This window comes from Prionailurus bengalensis, chromosome E4, assembly GCF_016509475.1.
Source record: "Prionailurus bengalensis isolate Pbe53 chromosome E4, Fcat_Pben_1.1_paternal_pri, whole genome shotgun sequence".
Taxonomy (NCBI): Eukaryota; Metazoa; Chordata; class Mammalia; order Carnivora; family Felidae; genus Prionailurus; species Prionailurus bengalensis.
In genome coordinates this window covers 4889462-4913654 of record NC_057360.1, presented here as the reverse complement: position 1 = coordinate 4913654, position 24193 = coordinate 4889462, and the positions used below count along the sequence as shown (strand labels likewise).

Sequence of the window (24193 nt, the reverse complement as noted above, 5' to 3'; positions counted from 1 at the left end):
GATCCATCCGAAGGCAATGATTACTTTAACACTCATGTTAAGATGTTTTATTTTTTTAAGTTTGTTTATTTATTTATTTTAGTAATCTCTGCACCCGATGTGGGGCTGGGAACTCACAACCTCAAGATCAAGAGTCCCATGCTCCTTGGACTGAGCCAGCCAGGGGCCCCTTTAATTTTAAGCCTTCCCCAGGAAACCAAATGAATTAGTTGTTTTTGTTTAGTAAATTATTTACAAAAAAATGGAAAAATCATTAGGGGATAAATGAGCAAGTTAGCTATGGATGTGTGTGTGTGTGTGTGTGTATATATATGTGTGTATATATATATATATATACACACACACACACATATGTATATATATACACACACACACACATATATATATACACACACACACACATATGTATATACACATATATATATTTAAGATTAATGAGCATGAGAAAATGCAGTGGATCGTGTTGCAAATACAATACTTGTTTAAAAAAATAGATCTTTCTGATATTTCAGTTTTCAGAAATACTTTGTAGAATAAATTCAGAGGAAGAAACAATTCTGTTCATCGCTACAGAAGTAATGACAAAAGCTGGATGTCATTCATTGAGCTGGCATGTATTTAATGCCTCTGGAAGGTGTTCTGATTCGGCTCGGATTTTGGAAGGTGCAAATATGAGGAAAAGCATCTTTTGTCCCAAGAAAAGTGAGATGAGAAAGGAGATACGACATCCACAAAGGGGAGAGAACAGTTAGCTGGGCTCAGTGGCCTGTATGCCAGGTGTGTTTCTCGTCTCTGCCCTTGACCTGCTCAATCAGTCTGTATTTTAACAGATCTGTAGGTGACCCATAGGCATGGTAAACTTTGAGAAGCAGTGTTACATAGTATTTTTTATTCTTAACAATTTTATGAGTTAACTATAATAGCAGTTTAGAGGACCTGATGAAATAAAGGTCCATTGCCTGAGGGTAACCTAGCAACTCATTTGGCAGTATCTTTTTTTTTTTTTAATTTTTTTTAACGTTTATTTATTATTGGGAGACAGAGAGAGACAGAGCATGAGCATGGGAGGGGCAGAGAGAGGGGGAGACACAGAATCCCAGGCAGGCTCCAGGCTCCATGCTGTTAGCACAGAGCCCAACGTGGGCTCAAAGTCACAAACCGTGAGATCACGATCTGAGCTGAAGTTGGCCACTTAACTGACTGAGCCACCCAGGTGCCCCGTATATACGTATCTTCTTTGTAGGGACATGATTCCTGTCCCGTATTTGATTCTGAGCTCTGAAGGTTGAGAAATTACATCTCCCCAATTAGTCAGAATTGATCAGCCTTTGGGGATTCACTCACACCAACAACTAATGAATTATTTAAAATAAATTTTTTTTAAGTTAATTTAAGTAATCTCTGCAACCCAATGTGGGGCTCGAACTCATGACCCCAAGATCAAGGGTGTCCTGCTCTTCCAACTGAGCCAACGAGATGCCCCTGACGAATTAATTTTTCTTCTCCTCCCCCCACCTCCAACTCTATGAATTATTAATTCATTAGGGGTAGGTTGATACTTTAACCAGAAAGCTGATCTCTTAAACTTTTGGGGAGGGTGAATTTATATTTCAGAAGTTCCTTGATGAACATGGAATCACACAAAAGAAAGGATAGTTTTGGAGGATATATCCATTACTCTGTAAGCTTCGAGAGGAAGGGGACTGTTTTCTGCTCTGTTAAACTCAGTGTCATGCAGAGTGCTCAGCATATGGTAGGAACTCAGTACTTATTGAATTCAGATTATTTGAATTAAAGATATTTATGTTTCAGCTAAAACACTACTTGCTATTTCCTAAAAATCTATACCCAATGTGCCTACGCTATTTTTAGTTTTTTTCCCCCCTCGTTCTTACAGGTAAGCAGTATCTTTCTATTACATCTGGCTCAACAAACTTTTTGAGAGCCACAGTATTCACTGGCTTGTCTTTCAAAGACAACAATCTCAAAAATCCTCTTTGTAGAAACATACATGTATTTTAAAGAGTTCATCTTTAATCTTGAGTTTTTTTTAGGGGCACCTGGGTGACTCCGTCAGTTAAGCCTCTGATGGCTCAGAGCCTGGAGCCTGCTTCAGATTCTGTGTCTCCCTCTCTCTCTGCCCTGCCACTGCCTGTGGGTGTGCCCCCTCCCTCTCTCTGTCTTTCAAAAATAAACATAAAAAAAAATTGAGGTTTTTTTTTTTTTTAATTATAAAGGAAGATTAATTTTCTGGATTTATGTTGTATCCAGCTCTTCAACATGTAGGGATTAATCTTGATAAAAGTAGTGACAGCACTAGTAACAAAAATTGCCTATGATGGGTAATTATGTTTTATTTATAGCATTTTCTATAAGACTATAGACATTGACGTTCTATTCAGTTGTAGCATTTTTGTGGTTTAACATAATATATTTCGTCCTAGATCAAAATATGTATATAGTTATGTTAGCTAAAAAAGAAAAGAATTTAAATTTTAGAATCAAGTTAATTCTAGAAATTTCTTAATTTTGTTTTACTGAAAGAGTGTTTGAAATGGGATAGCAAAATTTTATTATTTGTTAATTAATTTTTTGCAGAGAGAGTGAGTGAGGGAGAGGGGCAGTCGGAAGGGTGGGGGAGAGGAGAGAGAGAGAGACCGAGGGAGGGAGGGAGAGAGAGGATGAGTCTTAAGCAAGCTCAGCACAGAGCCCAACGTGGGGCTTGATCCCAGGACCCTGGGATCATAACCTGAGCAGAAATCGAAAGTTGAATGCTCAACTGACTGAGCCACCTAGGTGCCCTCAAAAACGGTTTTTGAAGTTCTGCTACTTCACTCAAGTTTTCTCAGCTAGAATATTTTTTTCCTTTTCTTTCTATTTTGTTTGTTTAAATAGAGAATCAATGCAATTGTTGATTCTTTGAATCTTTAAATCTTACTGTTTCTGTCTCCTAGAGAATTTTATATAGGACTGCAAGGAACTTCTGTTTGTAATTAGAATTGTATCTAGGAAACAAAGTGCTTAGGAGTAAAATTCTCTAACTTTTGGCAGGCTAGGGAGCTTTGGAAGGTATGTCAGTTTTTTTTAGTAAGCCTCAGATACTCAAAAGCTTGCTTTAGGATATACTATTTTTGTGGGGCTCACGGGTGGCTCAGTCGGTTAAGCGTCCGACTTCAGCTCAGGTCATGATCTCACAGCTGGTGAGTTCAAGCCCCACGTCGGGCTCTGTGCTCACTGCTCGGAGCCTGGAGCCTGCTTCAGATTCTGTGTCTCCCTCTGTCTCTGCCCCTCCCCTGCTCGTGCTCTGTCTCTTTCTCTCTCAAAAATAAGTAAATGTTTTTTGGGTTTTTTAAATTTAGGATATACTATTTTTGTACTAAAATCTTGCGCATTACTTTGCATTGCTTGGTAAAGTTCACTTCAACTATCAAGTCCTAAATGGAAGAGGTTTTACAGGTTTTTGTTTGTTTCTTTCCTTGTATTGTGCTGTTCCTTTCAAAACCCAACATTTGGAAATCTAACGTAAAAAACAAACTACAATCGGACATTACTTTTTAAAAAAGGAACTGTTGAGGGGCGCCGCCTGAGTGGCTCTGCCGGTTAAGTGTCCAACTTCGGCTCAGGTCACGATATCGCGGTTTGTGAGTTCGAGCCCGGCATTGGGCTCTGGCTGACAGCTCAGAGTCTGGAACCTGCTTCGGATTCTGTGTCTCCCTCTGTCTGCCCCTCCGCTGCTTGCACTTTGTCTGTCGCATTGTCTCAAAAATAAACAAACATTAAGAAAAAAAAAAAAAGGAACTGTTGATAGTACAGGGTATACTATGGAGTAGTAGAAAAAGTGAGCTTTGGAGTAAGACCTGAATTTTGGATTCCAGCTTCCCCAAGCTCTGTCTGATCTTAGCCAAGATGCTAGAGCTAAGGAGCCTCTGGTTCCTCAAATGTAAAGTGGGAATAATTATACCAATTTCATAACGTTACTAGGTTGGGGACAGTGTCTTCTTACTCATCTTCGTATCCCCAGCGCCCACCATGATGCCTGACAGTAGAGAAATGCTGAATAAATAGGAAGGAAAGTGCTGGACACCCTCTAGGAAATATGTAGCTCTTAGTATATGTGCGGCATGGAATCCAAGAGGAAGAAAAACTTAAATCTAAGTCTTTCCAGTTGTCAATCACACATGATGCATTCATGCATATTTTGGGAGACCATTTAATAAGTTTCCTCCCCGTTTTAGACAGATAACAATCTAGGTAGAGATGAATGGAAGGAGAAAATGAACTTACTGAAACTTGATATACTTCCTCTAGTTCATAATAAAGTTTGGAGGAAAAACTGGGCTGAAATTGATGTTTGTAGCGACCGGTAAAAACTTGTCAAGAAAACGCGTGCTGTAAAAAGCAAGTGGGCGATGAGACACCACTTCACACCCATTCGGACGCCTATGATAAACGATAGCTGTTGGTGACGCGGGGGGCGGAAATTGCACCCCTTACGGGCTATGGATGGGCATGTAAAATGGTACCGTTGCTGTGGGAAATAGTCTGGCAGTTCCTCAAAAATTCAGATATGAATTATTATATGATCCAACAACTCTGCCTCTGGGTTAAAATTTTTTTTTAATGTTTATTTCTGAGAGAGAGAGAGAGAGAGAGAGAGCGCGCACGTGTGCGCGCGGGAGGGGCAGAGAGCGAGGGAGAGAGAGAATCCTAGGCAGGTTCTGTGCTGTTATCGCAGAGCCCGACGTGGGGCTCGAACTCCCGAACCACGAGATCACGACCCGAGCCGAAGTCAGACACTCCACCGACTGAGCCCCCCGGGCGCCCCTCTGCATCTGGGTTTCTACCCAAGATAATTGAAAGCAGGACCTCGAACAGGTATTTGTATGCCCGTGTTCATAGCAGCATTATTCGCAATAGCCGAAAGGTGGAAGCGACTCAGGCGTCCACCAGTGGGTGAATGGATACACAGAATGCCGTATATGCATATGATGAAATATTGTTCGTCCTTAAAACAGAAGAGACGTTGTGACTTCATGGTACCACAGGGATGAACCTTGAAGATACTCTGCTAAGTGGATTTAGCCAGTCACGAAAAGAGAAGTACTATAGTATTCTCCTTATATGAGGTACCTAGAGTCGTCCGATTCATAGGAACAGCAAGTTGAACAGTGGTTGCCAGAGGTTAGAGAAAAGGGAAGTCGTTATTCAATGGGAAGAGAGGTTCAGGTTTTGCTAGATGAAGCGTGTTCTGGAGATTGGTTGCACAACCACATGAATGTACCTGGCACTATGAACTGTACACATACGAGTGGTTAAGATGGTTCATTTTTTATGTTTGTTTCACCACAATTTAAAATAGATTAAATGGAAATGTTGAGTACATCCAAAATGAAAAAAAAAATGGTACTTTTTTGGGGGGAAGGCAATTTGGAAGTTTGTGTTAAAGAAAAAAATGATGTCCACATGCTTTGATTCTTTAATATACTCCTGGGTATTTGTTCTTAGAAATATATTCTGGAAAAAAGTGAGAAGTAAACAAATGATGATTTTAAAGTTACTTATAAATTTGAAGATACACATAAGATCTACTTGTCCAACAAATGGGGGGGTGTAAAGTAAGTTGTTATGTATTGACTTATTGAGCTTTAGCCATTTAAAACAACATATAAAAATTATATGCATGAATGGGTAAAGATTACAGGGGAACATAGGATGAGATCAGGTTGGACAGATTTTTAGGGGCATTCATTTTTAAAAGTCTCATTATTTTATTTTATTTTTTAATTTTAATTTAATTTAATTTTTTTAAATGTTTATTTATTTTTGAGAGAGAGGGAGAGACAGAGCATAAGCAGGTGAGGGGCAGAGAGAGAGGGAGACACAGAATCCGAAGCAGGCTCCAGGCTCCGAGCTGTCAGCCCAGAGCCCGATGTGGGGCTCGAACTCACAAACCGCGAGATCGTGACCTGAAACGAAGTCGGACCCTCAGCCAACTGAGCCACCCAGGCACCCTAAAAGTCTCATTATTTTTTATTTTTTATTTTTTTTTAAATTTTTAATGTTTATTTTTGAGAGACTGAGACAGCATGAGCATCAGAGGGGCAGAGAGAAAAGGAGGCACAGAATCCAAAGCAGGCTCCAGGCTCCAAGCTGTCAGCACAGAGCCCGATGCGGGGCTTGAACTCACAAACCGTGAGATCGTGACCTGAGCCGAAGTCGGACACTTAACCGACTGAGCCACCCAGGAGCCCCAAAAGTCTCATTATTTTAATGTCATTTATACAGAAGCTTTAAAATGCACCGAACTGTTTTTATAATTTAAAACCTGTATGCCAATTGTAAATTATTCTTATCCATTTGTGAAAATGTGTTTACCACACCCTGTACTTGACAATGCTTTTGTAAACCTCTAGTATGGATCTTATAGATATGAAGAGTGTAATAAAGTAATTTATTCTTTAAATGCAGCAATAAATTTGGAGTCTAAAGACCTGGCTTGAGTTTGGATACTGCTTTTTTTTTTTTTTTCCAGATTTTACTTGGGCGTGTCACTTAATTTCTCTGAACTTCAGCTCAAAGAGTTCCCAGTCTAATGAGCACTTACTCTGAAGTGGGCCCTGGGCTAAATGTTTTTACATCAGGTCGGTCATTTAATCCTTCCAACAAACCTATGTGATAGATGCCTCTGTTAACATCCTTTCTACAAATGAAGAAACAGAGGCTTAGATCGGTAAAACACACTTCCAGTTTCAGCTCCGACAGATGAGAGCTTGAAAGTGATCAGTCCTGTCACTATAAATGGGAAGAAGCACTTGGTAATTTTGGCAAATTGCTGGAAGCTGAGTGAACCACCATAACTGTGGGAAACTCCCTGAGATCCTGTAGTCCTAGGCAATCCCTCTCCCTTGGGTTTTGCTTCCAGGAACCCTACTGGGTCATCAGGTGAAGAGCCCAGAAAGACCCCATGTTGCTCCAGCAGGGGAGGGGGGAGAGTAAACATTTTGAAATCTCAGTGCATTCCACATAACAAAGACCTGCTCTCCAGGGGAAAGAGACTTTACCAGTGGATCTGGGGGGGCCAGGAAAAGCCAAAAAACAGTCATGAAGGTCACAGCCATAGACGGGTCCACTAAAAGAATGAAGTTTAGTTATGAGGTAGATGCTGCTCTTCACTTCCACCTTCCCACCACATCACACAGTTGTAGCACAATAACAGTGGATCACAGATGAAAGATGTGTGTGGTGAACACTCTGGTGAAGGAGGAGTCCTTAGAGGAATCTGGCACCTGGAGCAACAGCAAATAGTAAACACAGCCCGATTCCTAGGTAGATTGACATAAAGCCTCTTGTTTGTCCGTCTTAATTCCTGTTACTTGATGGATCATGTCTGGCTTTCAACAAAAAATTACAAGGCATGCTAAAAGCAAAAACACAGTCTGAAGATAAAGCAAGAGTCAGAACTAAACTCAGATCTGTGATGCGTATTTTGGAATGATCAGATGGAGAATTTAAAAAAGAGCTGTGATTAATATGTTGAGGGCTCGAATGGAAAGAGTAGCAACATGCAAGAACAACACGGGCAGTGTAAGCAGAGACATGGAAATGCTAAGAAAAAGTCAAAAGGAAATGTTAGAAATCCAATGCAATAGAACAGAAGAATATCTTTTATGGGTTCATCAGTAGACTCGACATGACTGAGGAAAGAACGATGGAACTTGAAGATGAGGTCAATAGAAACTTCGCAAACTGAACTGTAAAGAGAAAAAAGAATGAAAAAACAAACAACCCAGCATCCAAGCACTGTGGGACAATTTTAAAAGGTGTGAAACACACATAATTGGAATACCAGAAGGAAAAGAATGAAAAGATGGAGCAGAAGAAATATTTGAAGTAGTAATGAAGCTTTTCCCCAAATGAATGACAGATACCAAAACAGATCCAGGAAGTTAAGAGAACACCAAGCATACCCTGTTTAAAACTGCAGAAAACCAAAGATGACAAGAGAATCTTGAAAGAAGCTAGAGGAAAACAAACACCTTCCCTGGACTTTGTCGGAAACCATGTAAGCCAGGGGAGAGTGGAGTGAAATATCTGAAGTGGTGAAAAGTCGGAAAAGCAATGTAACTAAGGTCACTAGTGATGTAAACGAGGTGAAACAAGGAGTCAAGCGAGGTGAAGCAAGGAGTCAAGTCTGACTCCAAGGCCAATGTCTTCTGCCTCTATGCCTCATATAGAGAAGTCAAGTGGACATTTAAATAAGGAAGAAAATAAAAGTCACCCACCATCTCATTATCTAGAGTAGTGCTCAAACTTCAGTGAACATCAGAATCACCTGGAAGCCTTGTAAAAACATGGATTGCTGAGCCCCCAGCCCAGGATTTCTGAACCAGTGGGTCACACCAGGGGTGTGAGAATTTGCATTTCTATCAAGTTATCTTGGGATGAGGATGCTGTTAAAAACCACTGATCTAGAATCAAGTTTGTCATTCTGATGTGTTTCTTTCCAGGTTTTTTTTTTTCTTGGCAGATTTGTGTTTTGTTGGTTTCATATAGTTGATATTGTAGATAGTTTTATCCCCGGCTTTTTCACTTACTCTTTTTTGTTTGTTTGTTTTTTGATTTATTTTTGAGAGACAGAGACAGAGCATGAGCGGGGGAGGGGCAGAGAGAGAGAGAGAGAAAGAGAGAGAGAGAGATGGAGGGAAACAGAATCGGAAGCAGGCTCCAGGCTCCGAGCTGTCAGCACAGAGCCTGACGCGGGGCTTGAACTCATGAACCGTGAGATCATGACCTGAGCTGAAGTCAGATGCTTAACTGACTGAGCCACCCAGGCGCTCCTTCACTTACTCTTAATAAGCACTTTCCCTTGGGGCGCCTGGGTGGCGCAGTCGGTTAAGCGTCCGACTTCAGCCAGGTCACGATCTCGCGGTCCGTGAGTTTGAGCCCCGCGTCAGGCTCTGGGCTGATGGCTCAGACCCTGGAGCCTGTTTCCGATTCTGTGTCTCCCTCTCTCTCTGCCCCTCTCCCGTTCATGCTCTGTCTCTCTCTGTCCCAAAAATAAATAAACGTTGAAAAAAAAAAAAAAAAAGCACTTTCCCATGTCCTAAGTGTTTCTCAAACACATCATTTAAAATAGCTGTATTCATCGTTATTTATGGCACATATTTACTTAAGCCTTCCCTGGCTGTTGGATATTTAGATTGTTTCCAAATTTTCTGTGCTATAAATAATGCTGCAATCAGTGTTCTTCCAAAAGGACCTTTTGACCCAGCTTTGATCCCCACCCTCTACCCCCTTTGAATCTCACCTCTGTTGGATCTTACTAGTTAATAACAGAGGGTAATCTAATTTCTAAATTCTAGGAGTACCTCGTGATCCTTTTATACTAATTACATTAATTCTTTTTTCAACTTCTAATAAAAAAAAAAAAACAACCTTTTTATTAACCACTTAGTGGCCAGAGTTTATGATCAGTGTAAGATACATATTTGCTTTTTGTTTGTCTGTTGTATTACAGCAGAAACTCCATGAAGTCAAGCGACTTGTTTCATTTACTGCTGAATCCCTGGAATTTAGGACAGGGTGGAGGAAGTAGCAGTCACTGTAAATATTTGTTTAATGAATGGATGAACCAGGAGTAACACATTGAGTAAAGAAATGTAATGTCACCCTTCATGATCTCATTATGGGTAAATGAGTTTTTCTGCTAACCTTTAAAAATAAATGCTGAAAATAGCCCAGAGCTGCCCCCATTCCATTTGCAGGAGCACTGCGACTGGAAACACATATTTAATCTAACTTCGCAGCAAGCTAGAATGCTGCGTCCACTTCACCATGGTGATTGAGCACACATGTTTATTTTTACCATTCTTGAAACCCCACTAGCACGACAGGAAGGGAATTACACAAAAGGCACAGACCTACAAGGGTAAAGAAAGTGGGAGAGGAGATAATAGCGGTTTCTAAAAAGGCGTTAGGAGAAAAGAATAAAAAGATGCTAGGAGAGGATGTAAGAAATTATTAAATGGATGGATGAGTGGCAACTAGCCTAGCAGAACCAAAGGAAAGAAACCCAAGTCTGTAGAGGAAGGAGCCCCGAGGAAACAAACCAAGGGGAGCCGTACTACCCTGGGGACGCTCGGGATTGACAGCAGCAGCCATTGCTGAAGGCGTGTGTGTGCAGTGAGGCTAAATGTGGGAGGTGTGGATTGAAGTCACGGCACGTGGTTGGATCTCCCGTCCCCTGGAATGACCAGGTGATCACTTCCCTTCCGTCCACGCGGGAGACTGGAGTCGTACTCTCTGATGACTTTAAATCAGAGAGACGGGATTTAGGGATACCAGCACAGTTGATGGTAGGAGGACTTGTGCCACCATTTATTATTGTTACCATCTTTGACATAGTAGCTGAAATATTATTGCAATTTGTATGAGATGTAATTATTGTCACATAGATTAAACATTCTGAGTAGGACTCAAGATAATAAACCTGGAAAGAGGTAGTGTGTCTAACAGGATGTCAAAGAGATGGGGATTTGAAATTCTTTTCGTTAGGGATGAGGAAGAGGCGCTGTGTGCCTCTCTAACCGATTACTGGATTCGCACTGGTATATAAAGTAGTATGCATACTAAAAACTTCAAAAGAAAAGTGAAAGGGAATCCAGAGATTCAAAGACTTGAGGTGAAATCCGTAAATACAATGAAATTTCATGTGAAAACGCAATATAAAAATGAGAGGGAAGCTGTCTCAAATATGGCCTCAATTTCGATGACCTTGATCACAGCTACACTTCCATGGCCAAACTGGAGACTGCCATACTCTAGAACTGGGGCACCTCTGATAATCTCACATTGAGATATTTCATTCTTGGGCAATATTTTCTTCAATATTTTATGGGAAAAATAACTTTGTAAAACAATTTCCTGAAATAATTCACACTTTGTGGAATAATTTCAAATTCACAGGAAAAACTACAAGAATGGTACAGAGATTTCCCACATTCCCTTTACCCCAATTCACTAATGTCAACATTTTGTCACATTTTCTAGGAACAAAGGTAGTCGTCTCTTATGTACAATCTCTATGAAGTTTGAGTTCATCTAATTCTACAGTCCACATCTCGATTTTGTCAGTTGTCCCAGCTGTCAAAAATGCCTGCTCTAGCATTGCCCCTCTAGGGCAGGTTCTGGTCCAGATCACGGACTGCGTTGAGTCTCTGGCCACTTGTCTGTCCTCTGGAGCAGCACCTCCATCTTTCTTTGTCCATCATGGCCGTGATTGCTTCAGAAAGGGCTTGGGTCATCTGCACGACTGCATGATCTCATCTCTCTACTCCCCTCCCCTCCTATTCACTCTGTATTCCTTTCCTTTCCTTCCCTTTCCTCTCCTCACCTTTCCTGTTTATTTTTTTATTTTGAGAGAGAGAGAGTATCCCAAGCAGCTCCGAGCTGTCAGTGCACAGCCCGACACGGGGCTCAAACTCACCAACGTGAGATCATGACCTGAGCCGAAGTTGGACGCTTAATGGATTGAGTCACCCAGGCGCTCCAACTCTTTCATTTCTTACGTGGCAGGGCAAATACAAGCCATAAGATAGAAATTCTCCCAGTTTCTTGACACGTACGCATTTATCTGTATCTACCTACCGGATTATTGCAGAAGCCCCTTATGTGGTTTATTCGTTTTCATTTACCGACTGAGAATCTGGTTATCTGGTTACGAATTCTCTACCTAAAGCCCTTCAGCGCTTTCCCCTTGCATCAGTACAGGCTAAACTCTCTAACAGGACAGACTAGGACGTTTCGTTTCGCCAGGTCTTTTTCTTATCACAGGTCTGGCACCACCTCCGTGCCCTGGACATTTCATCCCGACGAACGGTGTATCCGTTGTTCCCTTGATGACAGCGGTAGGCCCGTGCACACATCGTTACCGCATGATGGGCTTCATTTAAGAAATTGTGTTGCTTGGTGGTAAGAACGGGAAGTCTATAGTAAATCCTTATGGATTCGTATTTCAGCCTTGTCACTTCAGAGCCGGGTGGCTTCGGCGTAGGCACCACACCGTTCTATTTTCTTCACATGTCAAACGGGTATAGCGGAGCCGACCTCATATGGTAGCAAAATATGTAACAGAGAGCTTCACACGTAGTAAGAGCTCTGTACGTGTTCTCAGTCATCACGCTGTGCTCGACACTGCGGGAGTGCTTAAAATTTCTTTTGACGTATATTTATTTACTTAGAGTTCAGGGGAGGGGCAGAGAGAGAGAGAGAGAGAGAGAGAGAGAGAGAGAATCTCAAGCAGGCTCCACACTGTCAGCTCAGAGGCTGACGCAGGGCTTGATCACATGAACCACGAGATCATGACCTGGCTGAAATCAAGAGTCTGATTTGCTCAACTCACTGAGCCTCCCTCCCGCCCCCCCAGGCGCCCCTGGGGGAGCAGTTAGATGTGGGCCTTGCTCTCTTAGAGATGATACTACTGCGGAGGAGAGAACCATAGTTACAGAATTATTTAGCTACATTTGGGATAAGTAGTTCAAAGATCGGGGTTTCAGAAGAGGGACACTTAACTTTTTCTTGCTTCGGGGGCTTTGAGCGTGGCATTCCCTCTCGCTAGTTTTCAGCAGAAGGAAGTGTAAGTTTGAAAGGCCGAGGCAATAAAGAAGAGCGAGTGGCTTATTAGAGCATTGAATGAGTGCCCGTGTAGCAAGTGTTGAAGAGCGGTAGGAGCTGAGGCTTGTGGAGTAGACAGAGGCCGGGCCTATTTGATGACCAGGCTGGAGGGGGGTGGGTGCTGACCTCTTCTCAAGAGGAAAAGGAAGCCATCTTAGCTTTTTAATCAGGGAGAGAACACCGTTCATGTTTTTATTTCATTTCATTTCATTTTTTTAATTTATTTGTTTTGAGAGACAGAGAGAGTGAGCAAGGGAGGGGCAGAGACAGAGGGAGAGAGAGAATCCCAAGCAGGCTCCCAGCTGTCGGCACAGAGCCCGACACAGGCTTGAACTCATTAACTTTGAGATCATGACTGGAGCCCACACCAAGAGTCGGGCACTTAACCGACCCAGCCACCCAGGCACCCCTTAGTTTATGTTCTTAAAAAGGTCACTTGCTGGGGTGCCTCGGTGGCTTAGTGGGTTAAGTGTCTGCCTTCAACTCAGATCATGATCTTGCGGTTCATGAGTTTGAGCCCCACGTTGGGCTCTGGGCTAACAGCTCAGGACCTGGAGCCTGCTTCAGATTGTGTCTCCCTCTCTCTCTGCCTCACCACCTGCTTGCATTCTGTCTCTCTCTCTCTCTCTCTCTCTCGCTCTCAAAAATAAACATTAAAAAAATTATTAAGAAATAAAAGGTCACTTGGCTGTACTGTGGCAGATTGGAGCAGGGTGGGAGCAGAGGATGTTGGTGGTGTCTCAGACTACATGGCAACAGAACAAATGACCGAGAAGGTCTCAGAGTCTAGAGATTTAAAAAAAAAAATTTTTTTTTTTTTAATGTTTATCTCAGAGAGAGAAAGAGAGCATGAGCGGGGGAAGGGGCAGAGAGAGAGGGAGACAGACTCTGAAGTAGGCTCCAGGCTCCGAGCTGTCAGCACAGAGCCCCACACGGGGCTCGAACCCACAAACCACGAGATCATGACCTGAACTGAAGTCGGACGCTCAACCGATGGTGGTTCCAGAGTCTAGAGATTTTTAATTGCTTTGTACTGGATGTGGGGACTTGGAGGACAGGGTTACCTACAGATGGATTAACACCATTTCGACTTCTGACTCCTCCTGGTCTCTGCCTAAATCCCCGCCTTAGACTGGATGCCACCCTTGTGGTCCCACAGTCCCGCCCATACACTTCTGCTGAGTTTGAGCACATCCGCTGTTACAGTTTGCTGTGGCTGGTTTGTTTTTCCTTTAAACTGGAATGTATTTGTAGGTCAATAAGCACCTGACGCAGAAAGCACAGATGAAAGCTAGATGATGAGTGAATGCAGGATTCCATTTTTAAGCCAGGCATTTTAGTGCTACAGCAATCTTTGGATCAAGTTGATTGTAGAATAAGAATTCATGGAGAACTAACCCTCCCCACCTCAAAAACAAAAAAACGAAAAAGACGAATTGGGTTCTTGGTTTGTTTTTGTTTTTTTTAAAAAGCTTATCTCTGGAATAGGTACTGGCAGTCTTGAGACGAAGAGAACGATAATGTTATTTGTACCTTCTCGTTAATTAACCTTAAGGGCATTTCTTTACCTTCTTTGCTGTGTGTTTTAAACAGTTCTCATGGTAAAGATTCCTCTTGGGACTCATTATTTCATTTTAATTTCTGTAGGTGGGGTTTGGAGCAGCTAGTTAAATATTTGAATATGTATAAGACATCTTAGGTCTGGGGCACCTGGGTGGCTCAGTCGGTTAAGCGTCTGACTTGGGATCAGGTCACGATCTCATGGTTCGTGGGTTCAAGCCCTGCGTCAGGCTCTGTGCTGACAGATCAGAGCCTGGAGCCTGCTTTGGATTCTGTGTCTCCCTCTCTCTCTGCCCTTCCCCCGCTTGCGTGTGCGCTCTCTCAAAAATAAATAAACATTAAGAAAAATTTTTTAAAGACATCTTAGGTCTGGGAAAGAACTCAGGTGTACTACTTGTTTAAAATTCTCCTCCATAGAGGTCCCTGGGTGGCTCAGTCATTAGAGTGAGACTCTTGATCTTGGGGTCTGGAGTTCAAGCCCCACATTGAGCATAGAGCTCACTTAGAAACAAAACAAAGTTCTCCACTCTACAGCCTTACATGATGTGATTTTTATTTTGGTCATGACAGCCCCTATATTTATTATCATTAGTTTCTTCTTTTGAAATTAAATGTGACTTTTTTGTTTTTTGTCTTTTTCATTCTATGGTATGACTTTAACTTGGTATGGTAGCTAATTTTTAGCCTTAGCATTCCCATTGCTGCAAAACAACTATAATGTCAGATATGTTGGCTTTGGTGGTGCCTAACATGGAATTTTTTGTTTTTTGGTTTTTTTAATGTTTATTTATTTTTGACAGAGAGACAGAGCATGAGTGGGGAAGGGGCAGAGAGAGAAGGAGGCACAGAATCGGAGGCAGGTTCCAGGCTCTGAGCTGTCGGCCCAGAGCCCGACGCGGGGCTCAAACTCACAGACCGCGAGATCATGACCTGAGCCGAAGTCGGACGCTCAACCGACTGAGCCACCCAGGCGCCCCAACATGGAATTTTTAAAATTAATTTTTAAATTTTAATTCTGGTATAGTTAACACACAGTGTGATAGTGTCAGGTGTACAATCTGGTGATTCAACAGTTCTATATGTTACTTCGTGCCCCTCGTGGTAAGTGCACTCCTTAATCCTCATCTTCTGTTTAGCCCATTCCCTGCCCACCACCCCTCTGGTAACCATCAGTGTGTTCTGCGTAGTTAAGAGTCTGTTTCGGGGCGCCTGGGTGGCTCAGTCGGTTGAGCGTCCGACTTCGGCTCAGGTCATGATCTCGCGGTCTGTGAGTTCGAGCCCCACGTCGGGCTCTGTGCTGACAGCTCGGACTCTGGAGCCTGTTTTGGATTCTGTGTCTTCCTCTCTCTCTGACCCTCCCCCGTTCGTGCTCTGTCTCTCTCTATCTCAAAAATAAATAAGCGTTTAAAAAATATTAGAAAAAAAAGAGTCTCTTTCTTGGTTTGTGTCTCTCTTTTGTTTTTTCCTTTGCTCATGTGTTTCTTACATTCCACATACGAGTGAGATCAGAGGGTATTTGTTTTTCTCTGACTTATTCTGCTTAGCATCATAGTCTCTAGCTCCCGCTGAGTTGCAAATGGCAAGATTTCATTCCTTATTTGTGGCTGAATAATATTCCATTGTATATATATACACCACTTCCTCATCCATTCATCAGTCGATGGACACTTGGGCTGCTTCCATAGTTTGGCTATTGGAAATAGTGCCGCGTGCGGTAAGCATAAGGGTGCGTGTATCCCTCTGAATTAGTGTTTCTGTATTTTTTGGGTAAATACCCAGTAGTGTGATGACCGGGTCGTAGGGCGTTTCTATTTTTACCTTTTTGAAGACACGCCATACTGTTTTCCAGAGCGGCTGAAGCAGTTCGCACTCCCACCCACAGTGCAAGAAGGTTCCTTTTGCTTCGCATCCTCACCAACACCTGTTGTTTCTTGTGTAGTTGATTTTAGCCATTCTGACAGCTGTGATATCTCATTGTAGTTTTGATTTGCATTTCCCTAATGATGAGTGATGTTGAGCATCTTTTCTTGTGTCTGTTAGCCATCTGCCTGTCTTTAGAGAGATGTGTTTGTTCATGTCTTCTGCCCATAGTCAATTGGATTATTTGGTTTTTGGGTGGTGAGTGGTATCAGTTCTATATATATTTTGGATGCTAACCCTTTCTCACGTATACCATTTGCAAATATCTTCTTCTGTTCAGTAGGTTGTGTTTTGGTTTTGTTGATTGTTTCCTTCGCTGTGCAGAAGCTGTTTTATTTTAACGTAGTCCTGATAGTTTATTTTTGCTTTTATTTCCCTTGCCTCGGGAGACCTATCGAGAAAAATGTTGCCACAGCTAATGTCAGAGAGATCACTGCCTATGCTCTCTTCTAGGATTTTTATGGTTTCAGGTCTCACGTTAGGTCCTTAATGTATTTTGAATTTATTATTGTGTATGGTATAAGAAGGTGGTCCAATTTCATTCTTTTGCATGTAGCTGTCCAGTTTTCCCAACACCATTTGTTGAAGAGACTGTCTTTCCCCATTGTGTATTCTCTCCTGCCTCATCAAAGATTAAATGACCATATAATTGTGGGCTTATTTTTGAGCTCTCTATTTTATTCCTTCCATCTATGTGTCTGTTTTTGTGCCAGTACCGTACTGTTTTGGTTACTACAGCTTTGTAGTATAACTTCTGGGATCACTGGGATTGTGAGACCTCCAGTTTTGTTTGTCTTTTTCAAGACTGCTTCGGCTATTTCGGGTATTTTGTGGTTCCATACACATTTTAGGATTGTTTGTTCTAGTTCTGTGAAAAATGCTGTTGGTATTTTGATAGGGATTGCATTAAATGTGTAGATTGCTTTGGGTAGTATAGTCATTTTAACAGTATTTGTTTTAATCCATGAGCATGGAATGTCTCTCCATTTCTTTGTGTCCTCTTAAGTTTCTTCCATCAGTGTTTTATAGTTTTCAGAGAACGGGTCTTGGTTTATTCCTAGGTATCTTATAGGTTTTGGTACAATTGTAAATGGGATTGTTTTCTTAATTTCTTTTTCTGCTTCTTCATTATTAGTATAAAATGCAATGGCTTTCCGCATATTGATTTCATATCCTGTGACTTTACTGAATTCATTTATTAGTTCTAGTAGTTTTTTGGTGGAGTCTTTAGGGTTTCCTATATATAGTATCATGTCATCTGTAATAGTGAAACTTTTATTTCTTTGTTACTAATTTGGTTGACTTTTATTTCTTTTTGTTAGTAGTGCCTAGTATGGAATTAAAGAGAAAAAGGAATTATTATATAATGATGTAACTGGAATTTCACCTCTAACTTGAATTTCACCGACTAAAATGCATTTTATATTATATTGATATATCAACTTAATTATATTTCTTTTATTTATTTTTTGTTTTAAATTTAAAAATTTTTAAAGTTTTTTATTTAAAAATTTTTTAAATGTTTATTTATTTTTGAGAGAGAGACCACGAGCAGAGGAGGGACAGAGAGAGAGGGAGACATAGGGTCTGAAGCAGCTCTAGGCTCTGACAAGCTGAACTTTTGACATCCTTTGCCTGCCTCTATTGTGTTGACTTTCTAGAATGTCATAGTATTGGAATCCTACAGTATGTAGCCATTTCAGACTGGCTGTTAGCAACATGCAGTGTTTCTACACATCTTTTCATGACTTGAAGGCTCTTCCTTTTTTTTTTTTTTTTTTTTTTAAATCACTGAATAATAGAATGTATGGATGGGTCACAGTTTGTCCATTTACCCACTGAAGGACCTCTTGATTCCTTCCAATTTTTGATAATTATAAGTAAAACTTCTATAAACATTCAGGTGCAGGTTTTTGTGAGGATATAGGTTTTCAACTCGTCTGGGTAAGCATCAAGGAGTGTGACTGTTGGGTCACGTATGGTAAGACTATGTTTACCTTTGTAAGAAACTGCCGAACTATTTCCCAAAGTGGCTGCTGTACCGTTTTGCACTGTCACTAGCAATGATGGCATTTCCTGTCGCTCCACTTCTTTGCCAGCATTTGGTTTTGCCACTTTTGTGGAGTATGCTGTTGTAATGGGTGAGCGATGGCATCCCATTGTTGTTTTAATTTTCAGTTCCTTATGACATACGACGTTGAACATCTTTTCATATGTTTATCAGCCATCTTCTTTGGTGAGGTATCTGTTCACAAGTTTTGCCCACTCCCCCTCACCCCTGCCCACCTTTATTGAGGTATAATTGACAAATAAAATGATACGATGATTTGCGTGTATGTGTATGTGTATATATATATATATATATATATATATATATATATATTTAGACACAGAAAAATACATATTTTTCTCTAGTCAGTGAACACAGTCATCCCCTTATGTGTGTGTGTCTGTGTGTACATGTGGTGAGAATGCTTATTTTTTTTTAAGTTTACTTATTTATTTTGAGAGACAGAGAGAGGGTGAGAGAGCATGAGCAGGGGAGGGGCAGAGAGAGAGAGAGGGAGAGAATCCCAAGGAAGCTCCATGCTGTCAGCGCAGAGCCCGACACGGGGCTTGATCCCACGAACCATGAGATCGTGTCCTGAGCTAAAATCAAGAGTCGGAAGCTCAACCGGGTCGCCCGGGTCCCCCAAGAATGCCTATTTGTAATTTTTTAAAAAACATTTATTTATTTTCGAGAGACGCAGAGCACGAGTGGGGGAGGGGCAGAGAGAGAGAGGGAGACACAGAATCCAAAGAAAGCTCCGGGCTCTGAGCTGTCAGCACGGAGCCACCCAGGTGCCCCTATGGTAATCCTTTTATGTCCTTTTATCTTCATAACAACTCTAGGAGGTATTTTTCTCACTTTACAGATAAAGAAATAGGCTAGTAGGAGGTAGGTCCTGTTTGATCAGCCTTTAAACTTTTAATGTTCCACATTTCTGGAAAATTATGTAAACGTTTTATTTAAAATCAATAAATATTCATAAGGAAGCTATGTTTCTCCTTCACATTCAGTACCTTTCAAGTCATTTTCATGTAGTTGGTAGAAAAAAGAGGGAGATTTTTTTTTTTTTTTCCTGGTTTTCATGGTACAGAAAGTAAAGAAAGTTATTAAACTTGACTTTCTGGACTGATTAATTCCAGAAGAAAATCAGTTGGTTTTCATAGAAGGCCTCTTACGTTTTGTGACTGCGTGTTTCAAACCACACCAAAAACAGAGATAAGAAAAGCTGATGGGAAGCTGAAAACCCTAAGAAGCTTTCTTCTAAGCCATAACATGTAGTTGACAGACATCTTTTTATAGACATGTCTGTGCTTGCACAGTTTTTTTAGTCTTGACAATTTTTTCAGGGAGGAAAACCTTTCTGTAAAGTTTATAAAAGCTGTTTACAGTAAAATAGCAAACCATAACAAGTCAGAAACCTACCCAGCTCCCTTTGAAGCACTGTTGGACCGTGTTTCCATAAAAGTATAGACAACAACCACAGTGGAACACAATTCAGTCTTTGTTTAATGAGGAGAAGTTGTTTTATACCACTTCCAAAATAATTTTTCAAGCCTTGAGTTCTTTGTAAAATTGAGAGAGTGACAAATCCGGACGAGAGAGGAGGAAAAAGGAAAACGAATTTGATTTAGCAAAATTTGTTAGACAGCTAGGGTTACAGAAAAAAAGGAATGAGCTTGACACAGTCCTTGTATGAGTTAACTGTTACTGTGCAACCGATTTCCCCCAAACCTAGAAGCTTAAATGACCGAACAGTTATCATTTGATACAATTTCCAGATGTAGGTTTAGTGGGCGGTTCTGGCTCAGATTTTCTTACAAGTCTGGAGCTCACTGACATGACTGTTGGCAGGAGGCCTCGGCTCCTTAATGGTTGTTGGCCAGAGGCCTCAATTTCTTGATACGTGGAACTTTCCATAGGCCATCTGAGTGTCCTTACAATCTGGCATCTGGCATCTGCCAGACAGAATCATCCAAGAGACAGAGACAGATAGAGATCAAGACAGAAGGCGCAATATCTCGTATAACCTAATCTCAGAAGTGACACCATTATTTGTGCCGTATTTTATTGGTGACCTAAACTAACACAAAACATTAAAGGTGACTACGCAATAGTGTGAATACCAAGAGGTTGGAGCCATTGGGAGCCGTCTTGGAGACTAGCTAGCACAGTCTTCCATTTGGCTCCCAATGATCCAGATCCTTCCCACATGTACATTCACTCTCTTCCAAGGCCCACCGAAGTCTCAGCCCATTCCAGCATCAGATTAAAGTCCAGAGTGCCATATCTAAATCAAGCCTAGGTGTGGATGAGGTTCCTTGGCTATGGCTACTTAAGTATAGCCTCTTGAGTAGTTTCTCTCCATCTGTAGACTGTGAACTAAAGAGACAAGCTGTTTTCCACTTAACCACCCAACATGTAATGGTGGAATAGGTAAAGGATAGCCTCCTTGGACTAGAAGGGAAAATAGGAGGCACACAGGAGTCGCTGGTGCATAAAATCCAGCTGGGCAAATGATGGAAGGTCCTTGATTAGGACTCGGTTCTACTGTCTGCAGATGATTCTAGATGGGCTTTAAGCTCTACCGTGTGGGCTCTTGGTTCTACCCTCTTTGCCCTTCTCTCTCTTTTATGAGAAATAGTACATGTTTTCAGCTAAGTGTTTTTCTAAGCCTGCTTCCGGCCAACAGAATTTCGGGGAGTCCAAAGACTTTCATTTTGTACTGTATTGGACTGTACTGATTGCATTGCAAGCATAACAGTCTTAGAATCTTCATGGGTCTCCTGTGAATCTTGTCCTTTAGACAAAAGCCATACCCAGCTTTACTTGAGACAAGCCATTGTCTACCTTGAGCTTCCTGAGCTGAGAGACATTAAGCTGCATTTGAAGCCCCACTGGTTGATCGCAATGATCTGTGGGACACACCCTCGAACGCTGGAAATGCTTTTTTGCTAGTTTGAATGGTGCCCTGAGACACTGTGTTTGATCTTTCGGAGGTCCTAACAAAGGATTTTATAGCCACATATTCTGTTTCATGTTTAGACTGTGTTTTCCTGGCAGTGCCCCAAATTTGATCTTTGCCCAGAAGCCATTTCTTATCTTAGCATCTATTGCCATCTGGAGAGGCAGGGAATTTTCACAACTAGCAATTCCTGGCTGCTTTTTACTTAACAGGCTTTCCTTTGGGTTCTCTTTTTCCTCTTGCATTTTACTACGTGCAGCCAGAAAGAACCAGGGAGCACTGTCAATGCTTTTCCTAGAGGTACTTCTATCTAGACCACCAGGTTCATTCGGCATGTGTTCTACTTTCCACGTTAATATGAATTTTTCTGTGGTTCATAAAAGGGGGCCCCTTTGTGGTTTCCAGTGTGATTTCTGCACTTTCTTTTAAGCTCTAACAGCCTACTCAAAGGCCAGCACTACCTGACTCCAAAGCCCCTCCCGAATATTTAGGTTTTTTTTTCAGTAGCATCTCACTTTCAGGTACCAAAATTCTGTGTTATCTGTTACCGTTATCTATTAATTATTCAAGTTGGAGGTCGAGAAGAACAGAGAGAGACAGTGAGACAAAAGCCTACCATTAAAAGTGACATGCCATTACTTCTGCCTTATTCTGTTGGTCACATGATTGGTCCCAGTAGAACGGGAAAGGTTTGCCACATCCCTGCCTGTAGGAATTCCATAGTTGAGTGCGTATTTATTAGTGCCTGAGCATTGTGCTAGACTCACACATTGTTCGTTTATATCCAACCCTGAAAGGAGTTGTTACCTCCAACTGCAGCTTAAAGAGTTAACTCGTTCAAGAGCTCACCAGAGAACATAGATTTGAACCTATGTTCAGGAAAGAAGACTTGGAAGCCCAGGCCTGAGGTAAAAGAGTGGATAGATATTCCATGGGATTGTTGCCTTTGTTTTTAAACCTGAATTTTCTTCAGCTTCTGTTACATATGTGGAAAGCTTTGGTCAATGATCTCTTCTTTTTTTAAAAAAAATTTTTTTTCAACGGTTTTATTTATTTTTGGGACAGAGAGAGACAGAGCATGAACGGGGGAGGGGCAGAGAGAGAGGGAGACACAGAATCGGAAACAGGCTCCAGGCTCCGAGCCATCAGCCCAGAGCCTGACGCGGGGCTCGAACTCACAGACCTCGAGATCGTGACCTGGCTGAAGTCGGACGCTTAACCGACTGCGCCACCCAGGCGCCCCAATGATCTTTTCTTATAGTCCTTTCTCCATATAGCTCTGACCTTTACCTGTCTTTTCTCATCCTTCTACGGATTTTCCTCTGGTCACTTTCCATGGAGTGCTTTGGGACTTCAGACTTATTCTAATGTAAGTAAACTTCTATCCAAATACTCTTTTTCTAGAACATTCCCCTCATCTGTTTTTCTTAATTAACCCTGGCTTTCCTTTTCAAACATCATGCCTCTTGGTGCCATCTTGATGGCTAACCATCTTGATGGTTATTCGTTCTCCCATGTCTTTTATCTTGTAATAAGTTACATCAGCCCACTTGTACTTCCAAATGACTGCTCTTTCATTCTTATAGAAAAGTTCTTTTTCCTTTGAAATTTATCCCATCTTACTCACCCTCTGTTCATCACTGTCATGTGAAGTACAGATTTCATAGTGGCGTGTAAGATTTAGCCAGGAGAACATGATGTTGAAAATGACTGGAAGGAAGTTAAGGTCATTGAGGTTGCAAAGAACAAGGAATTATGAAACTTGTGTGTTGGGTGAGTGGTCTGCCTGGTCACTGAACTCACCCAGGATGATGGTGGAATTTGAGATGAACAGAAAACTGACCAGGGAGACCACTCATCTCTCTCTCTCTCTCTTTTTCCCATTGACTGACCACAATCTCCTAGATTTCAGTGGTACTCTGCTTTCTTACTTATAAAACACTTGCTGGTAGATCTTACCAAGACCTCTAGACTCCTTGATCCTTCTCGCCTCTTCCCCACTCCCAGTTTATCAAACAAAACTGATTCTAGCTAATGTAAGTAGAAAATGAATTTATTAGATGATAGCAGGGAGCTCACCAAATAGTCAAGAACCAGGAGGGTCAGCATCCTATCACAGCTATGATGATATAAGGACAGTCTGGTTAATATGCCCCTGCTAGGACCACTGCCCCTGGACCACTGCTACCAAATTCTTGCTGTTACTGCTTCCACCAGCCCCATAGATCATTTAAAAATTGTCTCTCATTTTTGTATTACCTCCTTAAGATTAAAAATCCTGTACAAGAACATTTGATTGGCTAAGCCTAGTTCATTTGTCTGTTACATCAGAAGACTGGGAGGGGAAAGATCTATCCTTTTTGGCTTACTTAGTGAGAGAGCAGACATTGTATTCTGCCAACATACCCAATGGGGGTTCTATCCAAATGGGAAGAGTATTTGGATCCTAAGTGCCAAAAAAATGAAGAAGGAAAAGGAGAGGAAGGAGAAGAGGAAGAGGGGGGAAAAAAGGCAGAAAGTGAAGAGGAGGAAGAAGAGGAAGGAGAGGCATCCATGAAAGTCTCCTTTAGCCCCCTGCTGGCTTGGGGATGGAGGGCTGTCTGCCATAAAGCTGTCTGGTCCAACATCAGCCTCCGTACTCTCAGTGGATGATCCTGCTTTGTATTTCAAAAATGGTAGCCATCAGTCTTGAACCCCCTCAACTTATTGCTTCTACCTTTAAACATATCTTCATCAACACTCTCCTTTCCTACTTTCCTTTAGTTATTTTAGTAAAAGAGCTGTTCCTTCTCTTGTTTGAGGCTTGATTTCTCATTTGCATTCATAATCTCATCCACTCTGGTCTTCTCCAGGACTTTTCTTCATTAACTAAGACTTCCTTCTCTTTGTTTTTGTTTTTATCTTATTTTTACTTATCACTATCTTATCCATTAGAATGTCAGCATATCTTTTTGTTTTCTGCGGTGTCTTCAGTGTCTGGTACACAGTTGGTGCTCAATAAATACTCTTGCATGAATGGTGAGAAGTAA

At 41.5% G+C, this 24193-nt stretch overlaps 1 protein-coding gene across 1 annotated transcript in view; it reads left to right on the top strand.

Annotated features, from left to right (window-relative positions):
• EFCAB2 (EF-hand calcium binding domain 2) overlaps positions 1-24193 on the top strand; it is a 132016-nt gene that overhangs the window by 1680 nt on the left and 106143 nt on the right. The gene's annotated exons all lie outside the window — the stretch shown is intronic.